Source organism: Mastomys coucha, unplaced genomic scaffold (assembly GCF_008632895.1).
Source record: "Mastomys coucha isolate ucsf_1 unplaced genomic scaffold, UCSF_Mcou_1 pScaffold12, whole genome shotgun sequence".
NCBI classification, from domain to species: Eukaryota; Metazoa; Chordata; class Mammalia; order Rodentia; family Muridae; genus Mastomys; species Mastomys coucha.
In genome coordinates this window covers 36,639,404-36,653,093 of record NW_022196894.1, presented here as the reverse complement: position 1 = coordinate 36,653,093, position 13,690 = coordinate 36,639,404, and positions in this window count along the sequence as shown.

Below are 13,690 nucleotides of genomic sequence, written 5' to 3'. Positions count from 1 at the left end.
TCAGAAATCTGCCTGCCTCTGCCTCCCAAGTGCTGGGATTAAAGGTGTGCGCCACCACCACCCGGCCACCCTGTCCTTTTAGTCTTTTTTTAAGTCATGATACCAGTTAGTTTTTGACAACTTGACATAGACTAGAGTCATCTAGGAAGAGGGAACTTCAATTGAGGCATCTTCTCCACCAGAGCAGCCTGTGGACTGACTTTGTCCACATCATTATGATTAATAACCGATATGGGAGAGCCACCACACATTAGATGGTGCAACTCCCAGGGCAGGTGGTCCTGGGTTATATTAGAAAGTAAAGTGAGCAAGACAGCAAACAGTGTTCCTTCACAGTCTCTGCTTGAGTTCCTACCTTGGCTTCCCTCAATGATGATCCGAAACATCGAAACATGTAAGGTTAAATACAACCTCTCCTCACCTGATTGCTTTTGATCATGGGGTTGATCACAACAACAGAGAACAGACTAGAGCAATCACCAAGCACAGGAGACTTCTCACGAATGAAGGCAGAAATAAAACCCCATAAAATTAACACACACCCCTCCCCCAGCAAAGAGATGGATTTTTTAAAAGTGGAGTTTAACATACTTTGAACAGCATGAAGTAGGCTTTCATTGCACCAAAGGGATATAGTGTCCTGGCTAGTTTTTTGCTAACTTGACAAAAGCTAGCGTCATCCAAGAAGAGGGAAACTCAACTGGGATAGTGCTCCTATCAGATTGGCATGGAGGGTATTTTCCTTATGAATAATTTATACAGGAGGATCCAGCTCGCTGAGGGTGGTGCCACTATAGGCAGCTAGTCCTGTTTTATATCAGGAAGCAGGCTGAGCAAGCCATTAACCAGTACTCCTCTATGGCCTGTGCTTCAGTCCCTGTTGCCGGTCTCTGCCTTGACTTCCCTTTATAATGGGAACCCTTTCTCTCCACAAGTGATTTTTATCACAGCCACAGGAAGATGGGTAGCTGCCCAAGACAGAGAGCTGTAACCAGAGTGGGAGTTTGCTGGGACAGACCTAACCATGTTGTTTTCAGGAGGAACAGTAAGGGTGAGAGGGGAAAACAAAACAAAACAAAAAAAGACATTCTAGGGATTAGAGAAACAATTCTGGTCCTTTGCACTGGGCTAGGAATACTCCTAGTTTCCATTATCTACATTATCAGGGTAGAAAAATAATAACATACAAGACATTGGACAGAATACCTGAGGAAATACCTTGTAGCAAACTAGCCTGCCCTGAACACTGCTCCAGACCTGCCTGGCAAGACCCAAAAGGAGCAAATTGTAAGCCATGAATGAAGAACATTTATAGGAATATAAGAATACTCAGCATCCAACAGAATAAAATTCATAATTATGACATCCAGAATGGTCAGGTATGCAAAGAGGCAGGAAAACAAAACAAAAAACCAGTAAGAACAATCAACTCAAGGTGATCTAGAATGAGAATTGATACTAGAATTAGCAGCGATGAGTGTTGAGACAGCTATGCGGATATTCTATACATTCAACAAGTTAAGATGGTAGTTGTGGCTCCTGTCTGTATTCCCACCATTGGGAGCAGCAAGACTGATGTGAGTTTGAAGCAACCTTGGCTTCACAGACTGTCTGGGGAAACAATAAGCCACGTATGATGTCATACACCTGTAACATCGTAAAGACAGAAGGGTCTGGAGTTCAAGATAATCCAAAACTACATAAGGAATTCGAAGCAAGTCTGGCAGAATTAGGAGAGATGGGGGAGGAAGGGAGGGAAGGAGGGGAGAAAGAGGAGGAGAAGGAAGAGGAAGAAGAAGAAGAGGAAGAGGAAGAGGAAGAGGAAGAGAAGGAGGAGGTAAAGTAAAGGAGAGGAGAAGAGAAGAGACGAGATGAGGCGAGACAAGGAGAGATTTGTTTTATACTCTAACTGGACCTGAAGAAATAAATGTAAGGCAGGCTGTATGACAAAAACAGGTCAGAGGAAAGAAATGCAAATATATTCTTATATGGTTCTTTTTCAATTTTATTTTATGTGTTTTTTGATGTTTTGCCTGCATGTATGTATGTGTGCGCATGCATCCCTGGTGCCTGCAGAGGTCAGGAGAGGGTATCTGATCTGGAAATGGAATTACAGGTGGTTGTGAGCTATGGGTCATGAGTGCTGGAAACCAAACCCGAGGCTTCTGCAAAAGCATTGAATGCTCTTACCAGCGAAACCATCTTTTTCAGTCCCTATTGTAGGACTCTCGTGCTATATAGTACATAGCAAAATTCCTACACTATACATATTAGTACTTTAAGATATGATATAATAATAATAATAATAATAATAATAATAATAATAATAATAATAATAGATTTTGAACTGCCACTAAAATGACAAAATTGCTACCAGTAGTTAGGTCAGGACCCTGAGATTGCCAAGTTCTTGACCTTTTATTCAAAGAATTGAAATCAAAGCCAACACAGGTTTGCAAAAGTAGCAAGGAAGCTATATTTAACGTGAAGTAATAAGAAAGGTCAGAAGACAGTGCAAGAGACCAGTGGCCACATGAGCCCAGTACTGAAGCACTCCTGTTACTGTTGGGGGCTTCCTTTTATGGAGTTCAGTAAAACGTTAATTATTAAGGGGCATAGTAAGAATGATTCTCTCCTCTAACTGACAGATTAGGTTATGTAATGAATTTTCTGTCTTATGCTCCCCTTCCCATAATTCATCTGATTTTAATCATATGCATGCCTAAGTAGGGGAGTAAGATGGTAACTAGGGGAGTCTCTCTAAAAGTTCACTTGAGGACACAATTTTGTTTCATTCTGAATGAACCCCAAACCAATTCAGACCAGATCTATATTTCCATTCTTTGTACCCAGATACATTAGAAATGTATTTGAATAAGAACTATCTTTCATGATCAAAGTGAAGAGAATAATGGGACACTAAATCATGAGTCCACTCCCAAGGCTCGGGGACCATCGCTGAAGATGGAGAGGAAAGACTGTAAGAGCCAGAAGTTTGAGAAGACAAGAGCAGGACACTATCTTCTGGACACGACAGGACCTCTGCACTCATGAACTTACATCACCTGTGGTTATCCATCCAAAGCCCACACAGGATCAAGCAGTCAACATAGCATGGAAGAAGAAGGGCTCATGAGCTCCCACCACTCATCAAGAAACTATTAACACCTGGTAGCTTCTAAGGGAAGAAAGGCAGTTTTACTTAAGAGTCTGGGGCCATGCAAAGTTGACCGTGCACCTGTAGATAGCCCCTAGAGCAGAGGTTCTCACCTTCCTAATGCTGTGACCCTTTAATACACCATGTTGCGGTGACACCTAACCATAAAATTATTTGGTTGCTGCTTCATAGCAGTAATTTTGCTACAGTTACTTGATGTAACTATTGGCATTTTCCAATGGTCTTAGGTGATCCTGTGAAAGGGTCCTTTGACACGCCCCCCAAGGGGTCGAGAACCACAGGTTGAGAACCATTGACCTAGGGGACCGAGTAGGGGGGTGAATATTATCAAAATATATTGTGTGAAACTGTGAAAGAATTGATTTTAAAATGTTGCTGGGGAAAGAGAAATTTACCCCACAGTAAATTTCCCCTACACATACATTCAGAAAGGGAATGATGAGTGGCTCTGAGTGGATGGAGATCCAGGGTGTTAGGTGTGATGTTCAGAGAGGGCTCTATATGCATAGTACTTGTACATAAAGGAGCTGGGTTATCAGTTGCATTAGAAGCAGGGTGCAGGAAGTGCATAACCCAATCCGTACAGAGTCCCAGGTTACTGAGCTATATTTTGTGTTTGCCTGCCTCAAAAATAAATGATTGGAGCTAATATGGCAACTCTATGGGGCTGGAGAGCTAGCTCAGTGGCTTAGAGTGCTAATCACGAGGACCTAAGTTCAGATCTCAGTGCACATGTAACCAGCCAAGCACAGGTGCTCACTTGCCTCTAAACCTAGTTCTATGGAGAGGCAGAGTCAGGAGGACCACTGTGGCTTGCTGACAGCCAGCCTAGCTAAAAACATGAGCTATAGGTTCAGAGAGCAAGACCTTGCCTCAAAGGAATAAGGCAGAGAGTGACAGAAGGGAGTACTCTGTGTTCTCTCTAGCCTCTGTGCATACATGTGCATGTGCTGCAGACAGACTTCTGCCCCTATACCACACAAAGTCTACTTAGCTCAAAAAATAGACAAATAATCTTCCTTCAGGGAGGAGCCCCTTAATTGGTTATCCAATACCAAGTGGCCAGAGCTGGAACCATGTCATGTTTATATATGTAACTATAACAATAAAGGAGAGGGAAGGCAGAAATTTTGACAGGAACAAGGGAGCAGGGCATGGGACAAGTTGGAGGGAGGAAAGGAAATAGGTGGGAAAATAATTAGCTTAATCTTTAAAAAGTTAAGAAAAATAATTTTTAAAAGTGGACAGAAGAAAACAGATGAGACAAATAGAAAACAAACAGAAGGTAATAAACTATATTACTAGTTACATTCTGCTTAGAAACATATTATTCCCTTTTAAGTATATTATTTTGCATATAAACGTCTCATCAATAGTGATTAAAATTTTACTGCCTTGTTTTATAAACATTGAAAAGTATCATTTCCACTTGTCAATCTAACAATATATTGATTTGGGTTTTTTGTACTCTCAAGTATTTCATAGTTGGAAATGCTCATTATTTTTAACTAAAAAAGTAAGTAATGTTAAAAATACCGAAGGTACAATCTGTGTTTTTAATTAACACTAATGAAGTTGTAAGTTTTGAATCTTGAATGCTTCACTAAGTAACATGGACTGATCATGTGTTTTATCCTCTCACTGATAACCACACATTTTCCCCCTTACTTGAGCCTTAAGCTTCACAAATGTACACCAAACATGAAGGCTGTGCACTTTGAGATTTTAATGAAGAAACGTTTGTACAGTATCTGCACCTGACAGGAGGGCACTAGCAATAATAAAGCAGTCACTTTTCTTGAAATAAAAAAAAAGAAACATATTACTAATTACATTTATGTGAAAAAGCAAACAGAGAAAAATAACCCACCAGTTAGAAGACAGATTCTTAGATCCAATAACAAGCACAAACTTGAAGCTGGAGAAATGACTCAGTAGTTAAGGGCACATACTACCCTTGACAACCTCAAGCAGCTCATAGCCTCTTGTAACTCAAGCTCCAGCAGATCCAGAACCCACCCACTTCTGTGGACCCATATGTGTTCACATGCACAAACCCCACAAGACACATATAAACATGTAATTTTAAGTAAAAAAAAAAAAAAATGCTTTTAAAGCAAGGGTCTACTATAGAGTGCCTGAAAGCATACTTTAAACATAACTATAGAGTTTGGTATTGCAACAAGTTAAATGTTTTAAGCAATGGGGAAAGATAAACCATTAATAGAAGTCAAAAGAAAGATAGAGGGCCAGCAAGATGGCTCAGCATATAAAGGTGCTTGCCACCAAGCCTGAAAATCTGAGTTCAATCCCTGGAACCCACGGAAGAAGAGAAGAACTGACTTCTGAAAGTTGTCCTCTGGCTTCTGCATAGATGCTACAGTCTTTCCCCTAACAGATGCCATCACTACGATCCACATGCAAATAAATAAAATGTAATTAAGAGTTTTTAGAATGAAACAGGAACTATAGATCAACAGTAGAATGTGTGTTTAGCATACTCAAGTCCCTGGATTCAATCTTTAGAACAGGGGATGGGGAGGTGAAAAGAGAGCGAGTAGGAGGGAGGGAAGGTGGCAAGGAAGGAGGGAAGGAGAGAGAGTACCCCATATACATAGACACACACAAAGAAAGGAAGAAAGAAAATGAAAGACCAGTTTTGCTGTTGTTTTCAAAATCAAACAAACAAATGAACAAACAAAATGCCTCAAAGTGAAGATTATTACCAGGATAAAGTAGATTATTTTATACCAGTAAAAGATGAGTCAGCTCTTATGGGGAAAAAATTCTAAATATTAATAAACCAGTAACAGACCCTCAGGGCATACACAGTTTTTAAGAAATCCTGTGAGATATGTGCTGAGAAATGGACCCAACCATAGTTACAGCCAGACATTAAATATTCTTTTTTTTTTTTAGATATTTTCTTTATTTACATGTAAATTTCTCCATTCCCAGTTTCCCCTCCAAAAAACAAAGAAACAAACAAAAACAACAAAAACAAACCCCTGTTGCCTCCCCTTTCCCCATGCCTGCCACCCCGCCCTCTCCCACTTTCTGGCCCTGGCATTCCCCTACACTGGGGCTCAGAACCTTCACAGGGCCAAGGTCCTCTCCTCCTATTGATGACCGATTTTGCAATTCTCTACTATACACATGCTGCCTGAACAATCAGACCCCTCCATATGCAGTCTTTGGTTGGTGGTTGAGACCCTGGGAGCTCTGAGGGTACTACTTAGTTCATATTGTTGTTCGTCCTAAGGGGCTGCAAACCCCTCAGCTCCATTGGTCCTTTCTCTAACTCCTTCACTGGGGACCCTGTACTCAGTTCGATGGATGGCTGTGAGCCTCTACATCTGTGTTAGTCAGGTACTGTCAGAGCCTCTCAGGAGATATCTATATTTAGGATGGCTTGCCCTTCCTTCAGTCTCTGCTCCATAATTAATCTCTGCAACTCCTTCCGTGGGTATTTGGTTCCCCTTTTTACGAAGGAACGCACTGTCCACATTTGGTCTTCCTTCTTCTTGTGTTCTTTGTGGTTTGTGGGTTGTGCTTCCTGTAGTCCAAACTTCTGGGCTAATAACCACTTATCAGAGAGTCATACCGTGTTTGTTCTTTTGTGATTGGATTACCTCACTCAAGATGATATTCTCCAGATCCATCCATTTCCCTAAGATTAAATATTCTAATATTGTGCTGGCAAGATGGCTCAGCGGGTAAGAGCACTGACTGCTCTTCTGAAGGCCCTGAGTACGGATCCCAGCAACCACATGGTGGCTCACAACCACCCGTAATGAGATCGGACACCCTCTTCTGGTGCATCTGAAGACAGCTACAGTGAATTACACCTGAGCGAGCGGGGCTGGAGCGAGCGGGACTGGAGCAAGCAGGGCCAGAGTGAACAGGGTCAGAGCGAGCGGACCAGCAAAGGTCCTGAGTTCAATTCCCAGCAGCCACACACATGATAGTTCACGGCCATCTGTACCGCTACAGTGTACTCATACACATAAAATAAAATAAAATAAATCTTTAAAAAAATTCTAATATCAATAACCCAGAATTGTAGATCTTGGATCACCCACTCCCTCTAGAATTATAAACTGAAGTGAACCTCTTTTCTTTCTATGTAGGTATTCTGTGTAGCAACAGAACATTAACAAACCCCACACTAATATTGACCAAACAGGAATTTAAAATTGCCAGGCATGGTGGCACACACCTTTAATCCAAGCCCTTGAAAGGCAGGTGGATCTCTCTTTAAAGTTTAAAGCCAGCTTGGTTTACATAGCAAATTCCGGCCAACCAGAGCTACATTGTGAGACCCTATCTCAAAATAAAAAATAAAATAAAATAAAAACACACAAGGAGGACAGGAAATGGAAAGGCACTATCAGAGACTGTAGTCCACCCCCCCTTCCCACCCAGTCATTCCCAGCGGGGAGTTAAGAGACTCTGAAGCAGGTTATTCCACCAGGAAACTGAGGTCAGCATAGATACTACAATCACAATGCTAATCGCCAAAGGAACTGAAAAGGAACTCTTAACAAGAAAAATTTTCCCCTTTACTATTTAATGGTGTTTTGTACCTTCCGAATTCTTTAGCCTAACATATGTATTGCTTTTAAAAAATAAATGCCCCTTGTTTGGCTTTATCGTTTTCCCCGTTGCTTAATTTTAGATTTAAGACACATGGGGAAAGTATAATATGTCTATTTTTAAAGTTTTATGGTCTGTACATTTATCTTTTCCAGACGAAGCTCTGCCACTTCACAGTCTGTCTCTACACTACGTTCTCCAAAGAAACACTAACCCACAACCAAAAATAACAGAAAGGCAATTTAAATCTTCATCTCCATACCACAAAAACATCAAAGGGGGATTCCTTTCGTTAAACAGAACAAAACTGCTTAAAATCCCCTCTCTAACTGGCTCTCAATATCTCACGCCATATGGGGGTTGATTAATCTTTTCCCTACTCCTTGTTGGGGAAAACCAGTATGGTGTGATAGTCCTTCCAAGGGAAAGTCTAACTTGAAATTTAAAAAAATCTACCCCAAACACTTGAGACCTATCCTGCTGGTTTTGAGATCTCTGGCAAAAACCTTGTTTCCTGCTCTGTACATCCTAATCTAGGTTTTATTCATCTTTTCATTCTCAGAACTAAGCAGCCCCATTTCCTGTCCCCATAGTAAAGCTACCCAGAGAGCAGTGTCTCTCACACCAAATGCACACTGAAACTGTGAATTTGGAATATTTGAATTTGGAACATTTGAAATACAGCTTTTTATGGGAGTGGGCGTGGGTGAAAAAGAAGGAAACGAATGTTTACTGAGTATCTGCTGCGGGGCAGGCGCAGTGGCTGTGTGGTGGTGACGTGTCTCTCAGTGTTCTGTTCTGGCTCAGTAATTCTCAAGTGGAGCATGAAAGGTACACACAGAGAAGTACAGAAAGTTCAAATGAGCCCCTGCGGAGCTCGGATGCTCTCCACTGTGTGTGCAAACACACACACACTATAAAATCTTCCTCTACACTTGGCACACATAAAAGGGAGACATGAGACATTTTGCCAATAAGGCTGAGTCTGCAGTCCTGCTTGGACTATAAACGTTAAAGATGAGAAAGAGAGATAAATAACTTCATGGAAACTCTGGGGTGGGTGTGCAGATGGCTCCGGGTACACATGTGTATGTTATAACAAATACAGATTCAAAGATGCCCACTAGATGGCAAACCCACATCTCAAATGTTAATGTTCACTAGGATTCCCCCTTCTGGAGGTCTGGGGAATTTTAAGAACTCAAGCCAAATTCCTCAAAGGCCGAAATATTGTATATAGTCTAAGGCTGTGCAAATAAACTCTGTGATGGTAATCTTACAGATAATTTCTAGGAATACAGGGTAAGCTTACATCACCTCTTGACTATTATTATTCATGGAAATGCAAACTGACAGTATTAATATAGATGGAATCCCTCAGCAAACCATCTATGATTATGGAACTAAAGCAAGTGACTAGGCAAAGATGAGATTCCAAGCAGCCTGTCCCCTGGGCTGAGACACTGAGCCAGGGTGGGCTTCCTGTCTCACTCAGGCAAGTGGGGAAGAGCTAGCTACGAGGAAGCTACTATTGTCCTGTAGCTTCTTGCCTTCCTCTCACCACCCAGGTTTAGCTGACTCTGCGCTACAGGACCCAGTCTGGACTCAACACTACCGAATCCTATCTAGTTCCTCCCTCTGCACAAGTGAGATTTACCAGCAGTCTCTCCTTTATGGATTTGAGCAAACCCTGGTCTCATACACCCCTGAGTGTATCTTTAGGATTCTTGGCTCGCAACCAAGGGGAGTGTGTTAGCCTCATGGAGGTCCAGGAGTGGCCCACTCATTGAGCTAGTTAAGGCATATTAAAATATAAAAGTAGCGAGTGTGTGTCTTTTCATTCCCGAATCCAAAGAATTCTGACGGGTAGTGAGGAGCACCATCACCATCACCACCATTACCACCATTATCACCACCATTACCACCATTACCACCCCCATTACCACCATTACCACCACCATTACCACCACCACCATCACCACCACCACCACCACCCAGGAGCTCAGTGCGGTTTAACAATTTACATACCGGACACTCTGACTTTGGGACTTTGGTACATCCAGCATGCTTCCGACCTCACAGTATGCTCCTAAAATGTGCATCCCACCAGGGAATGGATGATGCTGTCTTCCAAACTCAACACGCCCACATCAATCCCAAGGTGGACTGTAGAGAAAGTACTCCGCTGTGTTTGTCAGTGTTCCATTGCTGTGACAAAACAGCTGAGAAAGTTATCTTAAAGAAAGGTTTGTCCCCTCCACCCAAATTATAGAGGCATATGTTCATGGTCTGCTGGTTTCATTTGAATGTATGCTGAGGGAAGACAGAAACATCATGGTGAAAGGGTACAATGAAAGTAAAGCTACTCACTTCACTCCAAGGGGATTGAGGAGGGGGGTAATCCTGGGGCAGGGATGACTTTCAAAGGCTTGCCTCTAGTAATCATTTTCCAAATAGGCCTCACAACTAATCACTTGTTTAACAATGGATTCACCAAGTAATGGTGGACAACAATCAACAATGGATTGATGAAGTTACAAGCCTTCTGATCCAATCACCTCTCAGTAGTGTCACTAGCCAATGACACTTCTTCACTATGTAAGAATCTTCATTATATAAGTCTTATATGTATAAACCATCATGGTCTGTGAATGTATTGACAGACCAGTCCAATCAATGAATAAATACAAAATGCAAATAAATTTCACAGGCTTCTAAAAATCTCGGTGTTCAGGCCCTAAGATAGGGGAGGATAACACATCAGATTTCTCACAGAGAAGTGGGAGCCTATGGTGACTCAAGGAGTCAGAAGGAGGCACTAGACTGTTCCAGGGGCTCTGCAGAGATTCCCTTTCTCTGGTTCCCAAACAAAGACTTTGGTGTCCTTCAAGATGTGATAATTCCCTTGGTTGCAGGTACCCGCAGTCATTGATTGGAACACTAGATTGGAACATGTAATATTATTGTTACAAAAATGTCCTATTCTAGAATATATTTGGTGTTATTATCTTACTGTTCCTAATTTATAAACTGAATCTGAACCTAGGTATGCATATACAGAAAATGACACTGTATGAAAGGTTTGACACAGTGTGATAAGACCTGCAGTCTTAGGCCTCCACTGAGGTCTTGAGGCATCTTCCCGTGGATAAAGGGGAGCACAGTATGTGGAAAGGACCTTGACTTCCCATACCCCACTGCCTCCTACAACCACAGGGATCTCTGTCTATTTACAGAAGTCCTCCTTAGCCACCCTGGAGCTGCTTGCTAAGATGAATGTTTGTATACAGTAGTTTAGCTGTCATCCCAGCTGCAGCTATAGATAGTGCCTGGAGACTCCCCCAGGAGAGAGCTTCCATAACAAAGTACTACACACTGAGTTTAGACAAAAACACTATGTTGTCCTACCATTGCAGATTCTAGAAATCTAAGGTTAAGGTGGCCTTGTGAAGATTCCCTCTGAGGGCTATGAGATGAGTCTGTTTCATACTCATCCCAAGTTTCTGGTGGCTTCCTGGCCATCTTCAATGCTCCTTACTGTCTCAGTCACTGTTCTATTGCTATCAAGAGACACCATGGCCAAGGCAATTCTTATGAAAGAAAACATTTAATTGGGGGCTTGCTGACAGTCTCAGAAACTTAGTTACCATCATGGCAGGGAGCATGGCAGCAAGGATGGTAGGTGTGGTGCTGGAGAAGCAGTTAAGAGCTACATCCTGATCTGCAGTCAGGGATTGAGGGAGAGGAAGGGAGGAAGAGAGAAAGAGACGGAGGGAGGGGGAGAGGGAGAAGGAGAGGGAGGAGGACAGAGGGGGAGACTGGGCCTGGTGTGGGCTTTTGAAACCTCAAAGTCTATCTCCAATGATACTCTTCCTCTAACAAGGCCATACCTCTTAATCCTTCTAATCCTTTCAAATAGTGCCACTCCTTGCTGATTAAACACTCAAATATATGAGCCTGTGGGGTTGTTGAAGCATCATTCTAATTGCCTTCATCCCTACATGGCACATTTCCTGTGTCAGGGTCTGTATACAAACTACCTGCTTCTATAAGCATGCCTGTCACACTGGGCCAGACCTGTTCCAGTTAACTGAGTCTTAACTAACTGCACCATGACCATTCTACTCCAAATAAAGTCACATTCTGAGTTACTAGAGGTTAGGAGTTTAGCAATTTTGGAAAAATATAATTCAACCTAACACAGGCTGTATTTTCTAAGAGAGAAAATAGAATACACCCTCTAGTTTGAAAATGAGACAGAATGTGGGCACTTGAGACTGTGTGTGGGGCAGTCGTATCTCAGAAAGAATTTTAAAATATCTATAGGAAGATTCTACATTATAAAAGTTCTGCCTAATGTGTGATATTAGAGTCCAAATCTGTAGGTATTTTAAACTAGTAGGTCCAGAGGAATTAGGAAGGACTCCTATAAAATCAAATGAACATGCAAAACATGGAGAGACAGATATGAATACAGATACGTAAACATGCACATACACACATACACACACACACATACACACACATCTTTGGAAAAGTCACAAACACATCAGACTGTGTATTTGACTAGCTTGAAAACTCAGAACATTTTAAAAAATTTCAAGTGTGATTTTGGTTAACTTGGGGCCATTGCCCCCAAACTCTACAACTTTGTGGATACATACGTATGTATGTATGTATATGTTTGTGTATGTATGTGCATGTATATGTTTGTGTATGTTATATATGTGTGTATGTGTATGTATATATCCAAGGAGCATACTGAAAAACGACAGGAATATCAGCCCAATTGAAAATGTTCACAGATTGGGTCTGTGAAAAAGTAATGGGTCTGTGACTATTTTACCTCTTATTTTCATACTAACTTTCATATGCTAAGTTCCCACTGTAAGAATAAAAGCAGATCCTGGGATCAATGAGACCTTAGAAGCGAGTGAGCTGTGACCAAAGCCACTCCAGAAACACCTAGGAAAGGCACTCTCCTTCACCTCAGGAAACTGTTCCGTGACGGAACTATCTTATCCTTTCTGAATATCCCACTAGGTTCTTGCCACTTAAATATAAAGTGAATTATCTAAACTCACACTGGAACTGAGGAAGGTATAAATAAATGAATATGTTTGTCAGCTTAAAGCTTACAAACTGGCTCATATGGGACTGGGCAGGGCAGGGGGAGAAGACACACACACACACAAACTAGATGAGCTGCAAGAAACAGAAAATTCACTGTGCAGAGGAAACAAACAAATAAACAAAACAAAAAAACAAAACACAAATAAAATTGAAAAAGCACTCATCTGTGTCCGTAGGACCTACGTAGGTAGAGACCAATCGGGAGGCCTTTCCAAAATCTTTTATTATAATCCTCATACCAACTCTACGAGGTATTTCCACCACCCTTACTAAGAATAAGAACACCCCAGCTCAGCAAGGTTAGAAAATTTGCCCTATCAAGGTCCTGGGGCAAAAAGTCGCAGTGTCTGATCTAGAACCCAGGCCCACCTGGGAGCAGCAACCTGGGCCTGAGAGGAGCATCTTCCACCAAGCTCCCAGCTTACACCTGCGCATCTCAGCAGGCGGCAAAGCAAAGGCAGAGGAAGGCTGGAGTGGAAGGGGGGGGAGAGTGCAGAGGAAGATTAAGGGGAGTCAAGGCCTAACAACAACTGTGTATGAGGAAAACAATTTTGTTGAAGAAGGCTATTTATAGGGATGTTTTTCCTCAGCAGTCCCTGCCCCCTCGCCTTTCTTTTGTGTTAAAAGGCGCCTGGCAGATTGGTAAAGGGTTACAAGCAGTGTACAGGAAACCGTAGAATACAATGAACTGGGCGGGGACAGAGCCCCACCCGCCTAAGAAAATCATTTGCTCCAATGTGGAGGGACCCTGGAGGGAGACAGATGGGACTCAGGGCTGGCCTC